Below are 19,243 nucleotides of genomic sequence, written 5' to 3'. Positions count from 1 at the left end.
CCTCTTATCTTTCTCTAGTTGTACCACAGCAAACCAAGACAACTACATGACCCACTACATCCGGCCATGGTAGCATGTCACAGAACACCCGGTCACTCACTCTATGTTTTACCACATAGAGCAGCTTAGTTCCATTGCCAATACATATTTGAATCATAGATGATACAGGGCTATGGGGAAAGCATAGGGCAGTGGGATTAGTTTTGGACTGCTCCAAAGAGCTGGCACAGACATGATGGGCCAAATGGCCTCCTTCTATGCTGGTGTTCCCCAGGGGTTGGCATTAGGACCACTGGTCTTTTTGATATATATATATCAATGACCTGGACTTGGCTATACACGGTATAATTTCAAAGTTTGCAGATGACACGAAACTCGGAAATGTAGTAAACTGACTTCAGGAGGACATAGACAGACTGGTGAAATGGGCAGGCCCATGGCAGATGAAAGTTAAAGCAGAGAAGTGTGAAGTGATACATTTTGGTAGGAAGAATGAGAAGTAAATTGTATAATTTTAAAGGGGTGCAGGAACAGAAAGGCCTGGGGGGTGCACGTACACAAATCTTTGAAGGTGGCAGGACAAGTTGAGAAGGCTGTTAAAAAAGCATATGGGATCGTGGGCTTTATTTATAGAGGCATAGAGTACAAAAGCAGGGAAGTTATGCTAAATCTTTATAAAACACTGGTTAGGCCTCAGCTGGAGTATTGTGATCAATTCTGGGCACTACACTTTAGGAAGGATGTCAAGGCCTTGGAGAGGGTGCAGAAGAGATTTACTAGAATCTAGGGATGATTCCCTTTTCTGGAGATGAGGGACTTCAGTTATTGGAACATAAGAGCATAAGAAACAGGAGCAGGCCATACAGCCCCTCGAGCCTGCTCTGCCATTCAATAAGATCATGGCTGATCTTCTGCCTCAACTTCACTTTCCCGCCCTATCCCCATAATCCCTTGATTCCCTTAGTGTCCAAAAATCTATCGATCTCAGTCTTGAACATACTCAACGAATGAGCATCCACAGCCCTCTGGGGTAGAAAATTCCAAAGGCTCACAACCCTCTGCATGAAGACATTTTTCCTCAACTCGGTCCTAAATGGTCGACCCTTTATCTTGCGGCTATGACTCCTAGTTCTAAACTCTCCAGCCAGGGGAAACAGCCTCTCAGCATCTACCCTGTCAAGCCATCTAAGAATTTATATGTTTCAATGAGATTACCTCTCATTCTTCTAAACTCCAGGAGAATATCGGCCCATTCTACTTAATCTCTCCTCATAGGACAACCCTCTCATCCCAGGAATCAATCTAGTGAACTTTCGCTGCACCCATCTCTAAGGCAAGTATATCCTTCCTTAGGTAAGGAGACCAAAACTGTACACAGTACTCCAGGTGTGGTCTCACCAGATCCCTATATAATTGCAGCAAGACCTCTTTACTCTTATACTCCAACTCCCTTGCAATAAAGGCTAACATACCATTTGCCTTCCTAATTGCTTGTTATACTAACATGTCAACTTTCTGTGATTCGTGTACAAATATTCTGCTTTTCTATTCTTCCTACCAAAGTGGATAATTTCACATTTCCCCACATTAAATTCCATCTGCCACCTTCTCGCCCACTCACATAACCTGTCTATAACTCTTTGCAGCCTCTTTATGTCCTCCTCACAGTAAGCTGTGAGGAGAGACTGGAGAAGCTGCAGATTGTTCTCCTTAGGGCAGAGAAGGTTAAGGGGAGATTTGATAGAGGTGTTCAAAATCACGAACAGTTTTGATAGAGTAAATAAGAAGAAACTGTTTCCAGCTGCAGAAGGGTCGGTAACCAGAGGACACAGATTTAAGGCGATTGGCAAAAGAAGCAGAGGCGACATAAGGAAGCATTGTTTTAGGCTGTGAGTTGTTGTGATCTGGAATGCACTGCCTGAAAGGGTGGTGGAAGCAGATTCAATAGTAACTTTGAAACGGGAATTGGATAAATACTTGAAGGGAAAAAAATTACAAGGATATGGGGAAAAAGGAGGGGCATGGGACTAAATAGATAGCTCTACTAAAGAGCCAGCACAGGCACGATGGGCCGAATGGCCTCCTTCTGTGCTGTATCAAACCATGATAATATGAAACGTTTATGGTTCAATGGAAGAACCCACCGGCTGTACATGCACAGCCTTGCATGATGGTTCTGTAACACTGCAGTCTACTAGGGAGTGTGTGGAATGTCAACTGACATCTGCAGTGGAGCCTGCCACACCACGTATCATAAAGGAAGTTGATGAATCTCCCATGGATGCTCAATCCGCTCTAAGAGGCCTGGGTTGCAGAGTGGAATGTTTATCTCTTCTAGTTTCAATAGGTTAGGAAATTCCTATGGGTAAGCCCAGTGAGGCACTATTAGAGCTGTTGGGGTAAAGAAAAAAAGGCAGCAGCACAACAATTATCACAAAAGCTCCTGAAAACCTGTGGCAACAGAAAAAAATCATGAAGAGTGGTGCCGAAAGGGCCTAGAAATTGTTCAAAGAATCTTCTTACTGGGTTATTTAAATGAACTTCCATGTGAAGCTCAGTTCCTAGTAACTCTGCAGTCCCATTTTATACGAGTGGATAATACAAACAGAACTATAATGCTAGAAAATTGAATGGACGGATTCAGGATGTCATTTTGCTCATTTTCATGCATAAGCCCACAAACGAGCATGTTCTTGAGCTATTGAAATTGCAATCACAAAATTGGCAGGGCGAAAATGAACAATGATCCAGTGTAACAGATCTCCACCCCATTTTGCAATCATTGACATCCACACTGTTCCCGGAAATCAGGTGTTACTGATCAATACACACAGAATTGAAAATTTAGCATAAAATAGCCAGAATCTCTGACACTTTGTTGATGCATTTACCATGTATATTGAAAATACTATGGGCAACTGAGCCCACGTTTAGTTCATTTCTAATTGAAGGGACTAATTCAGCAAGGCTAGAAGTGACATTAGAAACAGCAACAGAAATCGGCCAACCCAAGCTAATCAATTAACACAAATAGTAAGTGTAATAGTAAACAGAAATGGTTAATATCATGCACAAATGACAAGATGCACAGCACATCTCAGCAATGTTAGTTTAATGAAATCATGGCGTTTTTGGGGTGAAATTCCTCCAATCAGTAACTTTAGTGGAAAAAGTTTGGGTCAGTCTCGTTTTGTACTCATGCTGACCTTATTGAAAGAATTTCACTCCATTGGTTTCTTCCCTATTTTAAAAGCCCAATTTTCTTAACAAACATAATTTGTGTGTTGCTTGTCTTGACAAATCAAGGACTAAATGGAAGCAAGCGATGTAACCATAGTGACGATAACAACTAATTGACAGTTTCCTGAATAGAATGGCTGTATATTGTACCTTTCTGACAGGAACAAATCAGCAAAGTCATAGCTTTTGCTTTAGTAGTGACAATTTCATCAATTATATGACTAGCTGCGCAAGGATAAAATAACCAAGTACCATTTCATAAATCATGTCAAAAGGCTTTCTTTTTATTACGATTGCAATTTGTCACGCAGCAATTTCAAACAGCATCTTAAATTCTTCCACTAGGATGTTAAACCATTTATTTAAAATTGATTACAGAGCAGCTGCATACAGTAATTGTATTTCTGAAGCAAAAAAAAGGCTGAAGATTGGATGCTACAGTTAGATGATGATATGTGCAGAGTGCAGGGCCTAAACGTGTATCTTAAAGAAAAGTACAATCTTCATGATGCTCTTGAGGAAAGATTATTTTCCAGGTGATTTCTCTATGTACATTTATGGTGTAATGTGGCTCATGTATTTTCATGTAGCTGACTACAATTATTATAATTGACATTCGCATTAAACCACTTTAGCAGAGCTGGAAATAGGGTGGATTTAAATAGACTTGGCATAATATTCTGTCCCATAACACAGGTGCCTCACATCTGTTAACTTTTTTTTTCCACCATCCTCTGGAGTTTATCAGTCATCTGGAGAAGAGTGAAGTGTTCTTATCTGGAGGTTGCTAAGGTAATGGACAGTGGTGTTACAGTGCAGCAGAGATTCTGCAGTTACTTTTTGCCATGAGCAAATTGAGCAGTTAGTCAAATTGATTGGAAGAGATGAACATCTGCAGGTATTAGAGATTTTAATCAAGCTACACTGGCTTTAATTTAACAAGTTGATTTAATAACAGAAAAGAGAAATCTGTTGTTAAACTTATTTAATCTTAATGTGGAGATGCCGGTGATGGACAGGGGTGGACAAATGTAAGCAATCTTACAACACCAGGTTATAGTTCAGTAGTTTAATAATAGGTCATTCCCTGTTGCTATATTAATGTTGTCATCTAAGCTTTTTTACAATGATTATGCTCTTGAAGTTACAATAAGCATTAAGACAATGTAAGGAGATGCTAACAAATTAGAATTTTATTTGGATTATTTCTGAAATTAAAACTCAGATGCAATAGTTACTTGTATTTATATAATCATTTGCCAGCAAATGTGAGATATTTCAGCTTCTGTGTTTCCTTAAAGGCACAATTACACTCAAAATGGACAATGTTATTAAAGTGGAAATTCCTTGCAAGTATGACAAAAATAAAGTCTACAATTTTGCATTTAGTTTTTTGGCCATTTCCGTCTCCCCAGTAGTAGAGACTCTCCCAAATATGGGAGAGGATATAGTAGTGACATTTATTTCTGTAGCTCTAGATGCCAATGCCAGGACAACAGTAGATGTTCTTAGGGTTAAGGCCAACAGCCCCTGAGATAGAAAAAGTACCCCACTGTTGAGCTGAAAAGTCAAAGACCTATCTTTAAATAGGCTCCACTGTCAAGTTTAAGGTCATCCAGTGTTTTTATATATAAAGTCTTATGCATAGGGCATCATGCCTCAAAGTGAATGCAGGGTTAAAAAAAGTGATTGGTTCAAATAACCTCCGTCAGTTCAATTCAAATATTGGTTGCTTCAAATATTTTATTGATTAAATGTGGACCATTCCTAATTAGAAACCTAAATTCCACAAAGCTTATATGATGGAAACCTGCTCCGCGAGCTAACATGTTATCTATTTTTATTGCAAATTTGGCTATTTGTGACTCACAGTCACTTAACAATCTACAACATCACATCATAATGCATCCATGGGGCAAAGCAGTAAATATGCAAGAGAAGTCACATCTCCTCTCCAGAAGGAAGTCAGGAATAAACAAAACAATATTTAGCAAGACAGCCTTGGAAAAATCAGCAGCAGTTAAAGAAATCTATTTCACAGAAGTGGAGCTGTTATGCTGCTCGGTGTATACTATAGGTCACCAAATAGCGGGAAAGAGATAGAGCAGCAAATTTGATTGCAAATTTCAGAAAGATGCAAAAACTATAGAGTACTGTTAATGGGGGACTTCAATTATCCTAATATAGACTGGGAAAATAACAGTGTAAAGGGCAAAGGAGGGGAGGAATTCCTGAAATGTGCACAAGAGAACTTTCTTATTCAGTATGTTCTAGCTAAATGAGGAAGGAAGGAAGCATTGCTGGATCTAGTTCTGGGGAATGAAGTAGGGCAAGTGGAGCATGTTTCAGTGGGAGAGCATTTTGGAAACACTGATCATAATATTAGGTTTAGAGTGGTTATGGAAAAGGACAAGGAACAAACAAATGTAAAATTACTCAACCGGGGAGGAGGAGGAGGAGGAGGAGGGGGAGGAGGAGGAGGGGGAGGGGGAGGGGGGACTAATTTCACTGAGTTGAAAAGGGATCTGACCTTTAAATGGGAATTGGCAGGTAAAACAGTGAATGAGCAATGGGAGATAGTTTGGGTACAGACTGGACACATTCCCACCAGGTGGAAAGGAAGGGCATCCAAAGCTAGAGCATTCTGGAAGACTAAAGGATAGAGATTAAAATGAAACTGAAAAAGAAGGCTTATGATGAATTTAAGGCTCATAATGCAGTAGAGAACCAAGATGAATACAGAAAGTGCAGAGAAGAACTGGAAAAGGAAATAAGAGGAGCAGAGAGAGTGTGTGAAAATAGATCAGCAGGTAACACAAAAAGGGACACTAAAGTCTTTTCTAAACATATAAAGAGTAAAAGGATAGTCAAAGGAAGGGTAGGGCCGATTAGGGACCAAAAAGGAAATCTTCTTGTGGAGGCAGAGGGCATGGCTGAGGTACTGAATGAGTACTTTGCATCAGTCTTCATAAAAGAGGCTGCTGTCAATGTCACAGTAAAGAAGGCAGTAGAGAAATTGGATAGGATAAAAATAAAGAGGATGTATTTAAAAGGTTGGCAGTGCTCAAAGTAGAAAAGTCACCCGGATACATCTAGGTTCATGAGGGAAGTAAGGGTGGAAATAGTGGAGAAAGCAGAGTGCAGTGGTGAACGGTTGTTTTTCAGACTTGAGCAAAGTGTGCTGTGGTGTCCCCCAGGGGTTGGCGTTGGGACAACTGCATTTTTTGATATATATTAATGATATGCACTTGAGTATACAGGGCACAATTTCAAAGTTTGCAGATGACAAGAAACTCGGAAAAGTAGAAAACAATGAGGATAGTAGCAGACTTCAGGAGGACATAGACAAGCTGGTGAAATGGATAGACACGTGGCAAATGCAATTTAATGCAAAGAAGTGTGAAATGATGCAATTTGGTAGGAAGAATGAGGAGAGGCAATATAATCTAAGTAGTACAATTTTAAAGAGGGTGCAGGGTGCAGGAACAGAAAGACTAGGGAGTATACATACACAAATCTTTGAAGATGGCAGGACAAGTGGAGAAGGTTGTTAAAAAAACATGTGGGATCCTTGGCTTTATAAATAGAAGCCATGATATGGAGATGCCGGTGATGGACTGGGGTGGACAAATGTAAGGAATCTTCCACCACCAGGTTATGGTCCAACAATTTTATTTTAAAATCACAAGCTTTTGGAGATTATCTCCTTCGTCAGATGCTCACTCACCTGACGAAGGAGATAATCTCCGAAAGCTTGTGATTTTAAAATAAAATTGTTGGACTATAACCTGGTGTTGTAAGATTCCTTACATTTATAAATAGAGGCATAGAGTACAAAAGCAAAAAGTTATGCTAAACATTTATAAATCACTAGTTAGGCCACAGGTGGAGTATTGTGTCCAATTCTGGGCATGACGCTTTAGGAAGGATGTCAAGGCCTTGGAGAGGGTGTAGAGATTTACCAGAATGGTACCAGAAATTAGGGATTTCAGGTATGTGGAGAGACTGGAGAAGCTGGGATTGTTCTCCTTAGAGCAAAGATGATTAAGGGGAGATTTAATAGAGACGTTCAAAATAATGAAGTGTTTTGATAGAGTAGATAAGGAGAAACTGTTTCCACTGGCAGAGGGGTTGGTAACCAGGTTTAAGGTATTTGACAAAGAGCCAGGAGGTGAGATGAGGAGAATTTTTTTTTTACACAACAAATTACGATCATCTGGAATGCACTGCCTGAAAGGGTGGTGGAAACAGATTTAATAGTAACTTTCAAAAGGGAATTGGATAAATACTTGAAGGGCAAAAAATTTCAGGGCTATGGGAAAGAGATGGGGAGTGGGACTAATTGGATAGCCCTTTTGAAGAGCAGGCAAGGGCATGATGGGCCAAATGGCCTCCTTCTGTGCTGTAAGATTCTATGATTTTTAAAAGCTAACGCGCAGGGAGCCTCACAAGGCAGGAGTATGGGTCGAAGGTAAGGTTATAAATCTACAGGGTTAATTCTGAGACTAACACTTCCATCTAGTGAGGACCTGGGACTACCAACTGTCAAATTCTTGCCTGAAAAATGAGCTGGCCAGCAGTTGAAAATCAGGGGTGAGGCAGCTTGGCCACCCCATTGATGCCCAAGGCCCACCTGATGCAATTTTCAGGCAAGCCTGTAAATGGGCCAGCAGCTGGCCCACCAGATTTCAGCAGGAGGCTGCTTACGAGTGCAGGTTGTAAGACCCTAATTTCAGGTACAAATGGGCGGAGCATGCATCGCGCACACTCCGCCCATTTGTACCACTTTCAGCGGCCTAACAAGCAGTCCCTTTGGGCCGCTCAAAAACGGCTGAAGAAACTTTTAATTTTTATTTGTGTGGGACCAAGAGGAGCAGTTTCGTTGGGCACAAGTCTAAAACTGTATCTGCTGAGGAAACCTTCATTCATGCCTCGATCACCTCGAGACTCGACTATTCTAATACTTTCCTAGCTGGCCTTCTAACTTCCACAGTCCATAAACTTCAGTGCATCGAAAACTTCACTACCTGTATCCCATCCCACACCAAGTTCCACTCTCTCATCCCCCCTTTCTGACCTACATTGCCTCCTGGTCCTCCAACGCCTCAAATTTAAAATTCTCATCTTTGTGTCGAAATCCCTCCATGGCATTAACCCCCTATCTCTATCATCTCCACCAGCCCTTTAACCCCCTCCCCCCAAACTCTGTTTCTCGGACACTGGCCGCTCATGTTTCCCCTGTTCTTTTGCCCCATATTGGAAGGCGGCCCTTCTTGCCTAGGCCTAAATCTCTGGAATTCTTTTTGTTCTTAGTATGTTGGCAATTCTGGCAAGGCCATGTTTTTTGCCCATCCTGTGACATATAGGGCCAATTTTTCTCATCTGGTGCAAGTTGTGTTCAAAAGGTAATGAAATGGAGCTAATTTCACATGAGTGATAACGCGTTAATAGCCTTGGATCCATCTCATTTGCAACAGTAGTCGTACATACAGGTGCAGACCAAACAAGGGTAAGGAGTACACTAGTGGTAATTACTGTTTTGCCTACCAATTTTTGATTCCAACCCACCTGGCAAGATCCCCTTTTAACTCACTGAAATTTGCCCTCCTCCAGTTAAACATTTTCACATTTGAATGTTCCGTGTCCTTTTCCATAACTATTTTAAACCTAATGATAGTGATCACTGCTCCTCAAATGTTCCCCCACTGAAACATGCTCCACCTGACCAACTTCATTCCCCAGAACTAGATCCAGCACTGCTTCCTTCCTCGTTGGGCTGGAACATACTGATAAGAAAGTTCTCTTGTACACATTTCAGGAATTCCTCCCCCTCTTTGCCCTTTACATTGTTACTATCCCAGTCTATATTGGGACAATTGAAGTCCCCCATTATCACTACTCGATAGTTCTTGCATCTTTCTGTAATTTGCCTGCAAATGTTCTCCTCTATCTCCTTCCCACTATTTGGTGGCCTATAGTATACACTCAGCAGCGTAATAGATCCTCTATTGTTCCTGAATTCTAACCAAGTGTGATGGAATACTCTCCACTTGCCTGGATGAGTGCAGCTTCAACAACACTCAAGAAGCTCGACACCATCCAGGACAAAGCAACCCGCTTGATTGGCACCCCATCCACCACCCTAAACGTTCACTCCCTTCACCACCGGCGCACAGTGGCTGCAGTGTGTACCATCCACAGGATGCACTGCAGCAACTCGCCAAGGCTTCTTCAACAGCACCTCCCAAACCCGTGACCTCTACCACCTAGAAGGGCAAGGGCAGCAGGTGCATGGGAACAACACCCATCCCGACTTGGAAATATATCGCCGTTCATTCATCGTCGCTGGGTCAAAATCCTGGAACTCCCTTCCTAACAGCACTGTGGGAGAACCTTCACCACACGGACTGCAGCGGTTCAAGAAGGCGTCTCACCACCACCTTCTCAAGGGCAACTAGGGATGCGCAATAAATGCTGGCCTCGCCAGCGACGCCCACATCCCATAAATGAAAAAATTAGATTCTGTCTTTGACCCCTCAACTGCATCACCTCTTTCTAATGCTAGAATAGTTTCTTTGATCAATACTGCCACGCCCCCTTCCTTTCTTTTCTTCCCTATCTTTCCTGAATACCTTGTAGCCAGGAATATTCAGTACTTAATCCTCTCTTTCTTTGAGCCAGGTCTCTGTTATTGCCACTATATCATAGTCCCATGTGGCGACTTGAGCCTGCAGCTCACCAACCTTATTTACCACACTATGTACATTTACACACATGCACTCCAATCTCCTAGACTACCTCGCATTTGCCCCCTGTCTGATCCCTCCTATTTCTGAACTATTCTTCACTCTAGTGCTGTTTGTCCCTCCCACTTCTCTGTGCATCTTGTTTTTCCTCTCTAATGTTTCATCCTGTACACATCCCCCTGCCAAATTAGTTTACGGACTTGGTGCATTGAAGGCTGTCTGTAGTTCGTAATTTGCAAGTGTCTGTGGTTTCAAGGTGCAGCTGTATCTATTACAATGCAAGTTATTTGGGACTGCCAACAAGTGTCTGTTTTTTGCAAATGTCCGTTTGTACAGGTTTCACTGTAGTTGGTGTCCTGCAGCAGATGACACAGATTGGCATCTGCCTCTGCTCACCCAGACCCGGTGAAGAAGCTTTCCTAAAGCCATTGGCAGGTGGGTGTGACAATGCATGCAAATACGATTGGTGGTATATTGGCATCTATGGCTAATCAGGCTTTGCTGAATAATGCCCTGCCATGCCTTCTTTTATACAGTGCCACATAAAGCTGGCATTCTACGATTGGAGTGCTTCTGAAGGACCATACAACACAATGGTTAATAAGGCATTCACACATATCTGTGCCAACAAGCCTGCTGCCACAACCTCCCTCTAGAGTTAGTCCCACCGCCTGTACTGATTGTCTGCTTAAGAAAACAAAGAAGCAAGAGAACAGAAATGTTTGAGGTAGTCAGACACAAATCAAATTTACTTCCTCTCCCCTACTCCCTGCTAATTCATTTCTCTTCTGTTTCCTTTCCTCTGCCTCACATCTTCCCTGTCTGAGGCAGCTCACTATCACCACTCTGCAATGCATCATGTTAGAATATTCTTAGGAGGTGAGGTTTAACGAGCGTGTGCAAAATAAAAAAAAAATGATGCTGTTACTTGCTGCTTAGCATTAACTATGTCAGGGAATGGTGTGGAAGCAGGGGAGCCTTAAAAGTGGAAAATAAAAGTACAAAAAAGAGAGGGAGAGAGAAAATGCAGGAACATTTCATTTAGGATTCAAAAAAAGTGTATACAGTTAAATTGTATAATCACTGAACAGGTATACATTTGAAGCGTGTAGACTGTAAACTGTAGAAGGGATTGTCCCACAGAAGGTACATCACTGTCAGTATAAAGACAAAGAAATGGTGAAAGTGCTGCAATAAAGCAAACTCCGTTCATTATAAAGTACTGCACTGCATCATGTTCAGGCACAGAAACTAAATCTCACCATGAAATCACATCTCCAGAAGTTTGCTGTATATTGTTCCCAATAAATCTGAAACAAAAGTTTATATGAAATATCAGAAAATCTATTCATCTATTGAAATAAACCTTCAGTAACTCCCAAAACTACTTAGATTGTTTTCCAAATTGAAGTGATAGTGCTTTTGTGAGCTGTTCAAATATGCAACACTTTTTTGTACTTCTCATTCTAAACATGCTCATCAGAATAAAGTTACTGAGCAAATCTGAAAAACATTGTATAATTAGTTTCCTGTTTAATTTTTTTCCAAAAAAGCTATTTTAGCTAAATTGACACCTCTTGTAAAACATAGCAATCTTTAAAACCTGCTTGGCTGAGTTCCATATCAATTGCTATCCTGCCCTTTACATTTTTATTAGTATGGCTTACTTGCTATCAATCCTGCTCAAAAGACAGATTCCTCTTATCCAATTCATCTTGCAGCTGCCAGGAACGCAGACAAGGTCATTTCACAATCGCAATGCAGTAAAGTCTATTTATCTCTGAGTGAAGGCTAGCTCCTCAAGACTACGAAAGGCTTTGGGTATTGTTTGGAGTGAAATTCAATGTATTTACAATGCCGCTTCACATAGGAACCGGGGGTAAAAATGACAATACAAGGCTCCTTGGCATATGCTTGGAGCGCCCATCACAAAATCACTTACCTCCCAGTCGCCGAATTTATATTTATTAAGGTCATGGAGGGAAAGTCATGGGCTGGTGGAGCGCTATTTTGTGATACGTTGTCCTTTTGCACATCAAGGGGCAGTGCAATGGGAATTTTACCTAAATCTGTTCTTCTCCACTTACTTTCTATGAATTCCGCACAAAGGCACATTGATGCCAGAGATGCAGATTTTACTGAAGACTAATTATAGAGCACTTCAACTGCACAGTTTGCATCAATGCAAAGTGGTTTCAGCTTCAGATCGATGTAAACTATGCACTGTCATTTGGGTATAAAATGGCCCAAATGGTGCGAGACCATTTCCAGGAGCTATCTTCACATTGCTTCAGCTCCACACAGTCTCCACTATTAGCAAAAGTGGCCCATTGGATCACCTAGGAAATTTAAAAATTGTTAGCAGATGACCAAAGGGGACAGTTGTTTTCTGCAGATATTCAAATTTAATTGGCATCTGGATATCACTGAACTGAGTTCTGCATATGCGCTGCCAGACATGCATGGGAGAGTGATGCATTGCTAGCAGTATAAGTGAGGTCTACTGGCCCTGTGCCAATCTCAGTAGCTACAGGTACCAGTGCCTATAGTATAACATCTTTAAAGTGTCATAATACTACCACTTCTACATCATTGTGAAGCAATTCAGATGTGCATCAATGTGAAAGCAGCAGCGTAACTTGGGAATCAGATCTTCATCTGTTCATAGTGTTAGGGACCAAGAGTGAGTGCAGAATCCATTTTATATTAAGGCCTAAAGTTAAAAGCTTGCAGAACTTTGCAGTCTTCTCAGGAGGTCACAAACAGCCTGGTCTCGAGTTTAAATAACACACTGATTACACGTAATTCTGAACTTTGGCATAGATTTATATAGGCTTAGAGACTAATATGTCTGTAGTGCATTCTTCGGACCACGGACATCAGAAAGAAAGCCTTTGGTGATAAGATGTTTAGGGAGGCTGGAACTTTGTGATAAAGACTGCTGAGAACTAATGTAAAGTGCATCCAGATCATGTAAAATAATAGTTAGAAAGATATAAAAATGAAGAAATTGTAATGTGAGGTTAGAAGGTGAAGCAGGAGGAAGCGATCTCGAAAGTTGAGCTCAACAACTGTAACGTGTCATCTTCAACAGCAAAGCATCGCCATGTGTTGCCTGTGAGTATGAATCTTCATTTAATTCCAGTTCTTCCAGTATAGAAGCTTTACGTTGTTGTAATACTCCTTGCGGCACTCTCTACATTAAAAATGAGCAACTTAGGGAGTTCCTCTATTATCACCACCTGAATGCAACACACAGCTGGCCAGGTTGCTGGGTAATGGTAAGTATACAGAAGGTCATGGAAAGGACACAGTAATGCTGAAGTGTATTTCTTAATTGTGTTTCATCTTTTTCTCCCCTCTGTTGGCACTAAGGTTCACATAAGCGTTTGTGCCAATTGTTATAATTTATTTTTTTCCCTTAGCACTATTTCCAGGACGAACGGGTTTCCCTATCTGAGGAATTTGGAAGAGAAAAAGTATCGGAAAATGCCAGCTTCATGAGAGGGGCTTTGAGCCCATCGGTACCTGCAAGGCTATTAAAAAAGCCTATACTAAACTAAACTAAAAGCGTAAACTAAAAAGGTACAGTTTTAAAGGGTTGCAGGGGGATTCACATTCAGAAATCTTTGATGGTGGAAGGACAGGTTGATAAGGCTGTTTTTTAACAAAAAGCATACGGGATGCTTGGTGTCATAAATAGAGCCATGAAGGCAATTTTACCCAACACGCCGTGGGAAAACCGACGGGATCAGTTACAATGCTGGCTTTACATCCGGTCCGATTTTACGCTCCATTGAAGTCGATGGGAGAATAATATTGGGCAGGGTGTAAACCCGGCATTTCACCCGATCCCGTGGGTTTCCCGCCCGGTGAGTTAGGTTAACATTACCCCCTTAGAGCACAAAAGCAAGAAAGTCATAGATAAACCTTTATAAATCACAGGTTAGGCCTCAGCTGGAGTATTGTGGCCAATTTCTGGGCACTACACTTTAGGATAGAGGGTGCAGAGGAGATTTACTAGAAAGGTGCCTGGGATGAGGGACTTCAGTTACATGGAGATACTAGAGAAGCTGGGGTGTTCTCCTTAGAGCAGAGAAAGTTAAAGGGAGATTTAATAGAAGTGATCAAAATTATGAAGGGTTTTCATAGAATAAATAAGGAGAAACGGTTTCCACTGCCAGGAGGGTCGGTATCCAGAGGATACAGATTTAAGGTAATTGGCGAAAGAACCAGAGGGGGGATGAGGAGAAATCTTTTTACACAGCGAGTTATGATGATCTGGAATGCACGGCCTGAAAGGGTGGTGGCAGCAGATTCAATAGTAACTTTCGAAAGGGAACTGGATATATACTTGAAAAGGAAAAATTTGCAGAGCTATGGGGAAAGAGCTGCGGAGTGGAACTAATTGGATAGCTCTTTCCAAGTGCCGGCACAGGCATGATGGGCCGAACGGCCTCCTCCTGTGCTGTATGATTCTATATTTTGTAACAGTTTATGGTATCTTCTGATTCTAATGCTTACACCTTGGCATTCTTCATTACCAAAAGACCTTGAGTATGGTAGTGCAGCAGTTGTTGCTGGACTAATAATCCAGACAATAGGTGTTCAAATCCCACCATGGCAGTTTAAGCATTTTAATTCAATTTAAATAAAAATATGTAAATAAAAAGCTGGTACCAGTAAAAGTAACCACGAAGCTGTCGAATTCTCATAAAAACCTAACTGGTTCACTAATGTCCGATAGGGAAGGATACCTGCTGTCCTTGCCCAGACTGCCCTATACGTGACTCCAGTCCCACACCAACATCTTAACTGCCCTCTGAAGTGGCTTAGCATGCTACTCATCTGTATCAAACCACGAGAAAGAAAAACAAAAAATGAAACTGGATGGACCACTCGGTTATGACCTAGGCTTCAGATCAGGATGAGACAAAGGCACACCCAGCCCAGTTGACACTACATTGTCCTCCTCACTAACATCTGGGGAGTGGTGCCAAAGTTGGGAGAACTGTCCCTCAGGCTTGTCAAGCAACATCCTGACATAGTCATATTCGCAAAATCATCAACATACAGGTATGTCCCACCGGAAGGATAGACCTACCGGAGGTGGGGGTACAGTTGAGGAGGAGTGGCCCTGAGAGTGCTCAATATTGACTTTGGACTCAATGAAATCTCATGGTTTCGGGTCATACATGGGGAAGAAAACCTCCTGCTGATTACCTACTGCCCTTCCTCAGCTGATGAATCAGTACTCCTCCAAATTGAGGCAGCACGGAGGACACAGAATGCAATCTGGGTGGCAGACTTCAATATCCATCACCAAGAGTGGCTTGACAGTACCAAGTTGCTCAGTTGCATAGGAAGAGGAGTAGGCCATTCAGCCCCTCGAGCCTGTTCCACCATTCAATTAGATCATGGCCGATCTGTATCTTAACTCCATCTACCCGACTTTGTTCTATATCCCTCAGTATCTTTGTGTAACAAAAATCTATCAATCTGAGTTTTGAAATTTTCAATTGACCCCCAGCCTCAACAGCTTTTTCGAGGTGGGGGGGGTAGAAAAAAAAAAGAGTTCCAGATTTCCACCACCCTTTGTGTGAAGAAGTGCTCCCTGACATCACCCCTGGACAGCCTAGCTCTAATTTTAAGATTATGCCCCCTTGTTCTGGACTCCCGAGGAAATAGTTTCTCTCTATCTACCCTATCAACTTCTTTAGTTCTGAAAGGTATAGCTGCCAGACTGGATTTGCGAGCGGTAGTGAGAGAACCAACAAAAGGGTATAACCTACTTGACCTCATTCTTACCGATCTACCTGTCGCAGATGAGTCTGTCCCTGACAACATTGGCAGGAGTAACCACCACACAGTTCTTGTGGAGACCAAGACCCATCTTCGCACTGAGGACATCCTCTATAGTGTCTTTTGGCACTACCACCATGCTAAGTGGGATAGATTAAGAACAGATGTAGCATCTGTAATCTGGGTAACCATGAGGCACTGTGGGCCATCAGCAGCATCAGAATTATATACTACCACGGGTGTCAATCGTCAGCCAATTTGTTTCACTCCACGTGACATCAAGAAACAGCTGAGTGCACGGGACACAGCAAAGGTTACGGGCCCCTACAATATCCCGGCTGCACTGCTGAAGACCTGCACTCCAGAACGAGCTGCGCCCCTAGCTTAGGTGTTCCAGTACACTGGCATGTATCCGACAATGTGGAAAATTGTTCAGTTATGTCCTGTCCACAAAAAGCAGGACAAATCCAACCTGGTCAGTCACAGCCCTGTCAGCCTACACTTAATCATCCACAAAATGATGGAAGGAATAGTCAATAGTGATATCAAGAGGAACTTACCAGTAACCTGCTCACTGATGCTCAGTTTGGGTTCTGTCAGGACCACTTAGCTCCAGACCTTATTACAGTCTTGGTTCAAACATAAGCACAAGAGCTTAATTCCAGAGGTGAGGTGAGAGTGACTGCCCTTGACACCAAGGCAGCATTCGACTGAGCATGGCACCAAGGAGCCCTAGTAAAACTGGAATCAATGGGGATCAGGGAGAAAACTCTCCAGTGGCTGGAGTCATACCTAGCACAAAGGAAGATGATAGTGGATTTTGGAGGCCAATTGTCTCAGCCCCAGGACATTGTTGCGGGAGTTCCTCAGGGCATTGTCCTAGGCCCAATTATCTTCAGCTGCTTGATCATCACCTTCCCTCCATCATAAGGTCAAAAGTAGGGCTGTTCGCTGATGACTGCAGAGTTTTCAGCTACATTTGCAATACCTCAGATAATGAAGCAGTCTATGCCAGCATGCAGCAACATCCAGTCTTTGGTAACATTCGTGCCACACAAGTACCAGGCAATGGCCACTTTGAACAAGAGAGGGCCTTACCGCCTCCCCACATCATTCAATGGCATAACCATCGCCAAGTTCCCCACTATCAACATTCTGGGGGTCACCTCTGACCAGAAACTGAATTGGACCAGCCACATAAATACTGTGGCTACCAGAGCAGGTCAGAGGCTGGGCATTCCGCAGCAAGTGGCTCACCTCCTGACTCCACAAAGCCTTTCCAGAAGTCAGGAGTGTGATGTAATATTCTCCACTTGCCTGGATGGGTGCAGCTGCAAAAACACTCAAGATGTTCGACCAGGACAAAGCAGTCCGCTTGATTGGCACTTCACCCACCAGCTTAAATATCCACTCCCTCCACCACCAGCATACAGTGGCTGCAGTGTGTACAATCTACAGGATGCACTGCAGCAACTCGCCAAGGCTTCTTTGGCAGGACCTACCAAACCCGTGATCTCCACCACCGAGAAGGATGTGGGCGGCAGGTGTATGGGAACACCATCACCTCCAACTGCCACTCAAAATCACACACCATCCTGGCTTGGACATACAGTGCCATTCCTTCATTATCGCTGGGTCAAAACTGTGAATGTTCCTACCTAGCATTATGGAAGTACCTTCACCACATGGACTGCAACAGTTCAAGAAAGTGGTCTACCACCAACTTCTCAAGGACAACTAGGGTTGGGCAATAAATGTCGGCCTTGCCAGCTACGCCCACATCCGAGAATGAATTTTTAAAAATCAATGCACTTCAGTATAACTGAAAGGTTCTGAATATCCAACCAGTTGGGATTGGATAATAATATTTATTATATTGATACTCTGAAGTCTTCATTCAATTGTCTTTTGAAAGTCAAGAGGAATATCATTTTTTTTGGGGTAGTTTTACCCCAGGCAGTGTTATGAATGCCAGTACAAACAGTATCATAACTAATAGTTTCTAAATATTAGTTGATGTACTGTTTGTACTGGCACTCAACACGCATTTTTAAAAAGTTGCCGTCAGTATCGTGTGCTTCTACGAAGAAGATAGGCATGGAGTGTTCCCAAACATTTGATTTATATTGCAACAGTCCCATGACATTACAGGCAAATTGACTGTGATTACAAATACATAAACACTCTAATATATTGTGTTACAGTTCCACTACACTCTAAACAAGGTTTGCAAAATAGGTTCTCACTACACTGATTGTATTTTGTAAGATGTCTGATTAGCAATTCCGTTGCCACTGCATGCACTGACCTATTAACAAAGGAACAAAATACTACCCACAGGCTGTTAACAGGAACCTCAAGAATTCTGGAGGAAATGATTAATTGGTCTAAATAGCAGTTACTTATTCCATTGATCTCCAGATCATGGTAATTATTCATTTAAATGTGTCTGTCTTTTCAATACATTTCATCAAAAAAAATTTACTATGTATGTTGTGCACTCCTTATTTGGGCATCACCATTCTGTGACATAGTCACACCTACAGCTGTATACTTCTGCCACTAAATGGAGCTTTATAATCTGCAGATCCCATACCAATATCTACAGCATCATTGTGAACTCTGTAGGGAAATTTGCTTTGCCTTGACTTGACTTTCTGTGGACAAAGCCACTGGAAAAATCACTATTTGGCAAAATGTAATAGGAAATGTCGACAGCAAAACACAATGATAAATTGTGATAGAAAAGCATGCCCAAAATTCATCACATCTGGAAATAAGGTTTGTGGACAGGAAGTGTGTGCCCTACAAGATATTTAATACACAGATAAATTGCCCATGACATTGCTCACAGTCAGTTGATGAATGTAAGTTTTTTTTTAATTGCAATGAAGTTGGGAGAGACTTCAGAAACTTGCTTCACAGAACCAAATAATGGCAGAGCATACTTTTTCCTTCTCTCTGTATATCTCTTTTTCTTTCTGTGTCTTTCTTTCTGTCTGTCTGTCTGTACAGGCATTTTTACCTTCTTCCAGCGCCATTGACTCCTGATGCACAATTAATGGCAAATGAAAACTTACCAACCCCCTCCACATGACTAAATAAAGCAGCAGAGTCTCACTTTTTCATGGGCCTCCTAATTTGCAACTGGAACTAAGACCTCCTCTGATGGCCTTCTAAACGTACTAAGTCAGATTCAGTGCCTCAGCGTACGCTTGATATTTTAAGGTTTATTTGTAAAGACCAGTCCTCGTGAGCACTATTTCAGTTCTGATTGAGGTGGGCTAAAAATGTAGCTCTGTAATCATGTTCAAACACTATGACTCATTGCCTTTTATTGCAAATGTCATTTGAAATGTCTCGAACAATGTTTTCCATTGGAGGCCTGTTCCTCAGAGTTCATGAAGTTTCCTGGAGCTATTCCAGAGTTCAACCAAGTATCAGTTTATACCTTC

The 19,243-nt window shown here is 42.0% G+C and overlaps 1 protein-coding gene and 1 long non-coding RNA gene across 3 annotated transcripts in view; one reads left to right on the top strand and one right to left on the bottom strand.

The window, feature by feature from the left end:
- Window positions 1-19,243, bottom strand: part of oxr1a (oxidation resistance 1a) — a 701,118-nt gene that overhangs the window by 622,540 nt on the left and 59,335 nt on the right. The gene's annotated exons all lie outside the window — the stretch shown is intronic.
- Window positions 12,839-19,243, top strand: part of LOC137319276 (uncharacterized) — a 92,560-nt gene continuing 86,155 nt past the window's right edge. The window contains exon 1 of the long non-coding RNA XR_010962067.1: window positions 12,839-13,103. This is a non-coding gene — a long non-coding RNA (uncharacterized lncRNA). The remainder of the gene's footprint in view (window positions 13,104-19,243) is intronic.

Source organism: Heptranchias perlo, chromosome 3 (assembly GCF_035084215.1).
Source record: "Heptranchias perlo isolate sHepPer1 chromosome 3, sHepPer1.hap1, whole genome shotgun sequence".
Lineage (NCBI taxonomy): Eukaryota > Metazoa > Chordata > Chondrichthyes > Hexanchiformes > Hexanchidae > Heptranchias > Heptranchias perlo.
This window is presented reverse-complemented; position numbering and strand designations above follow the sequence as displayed.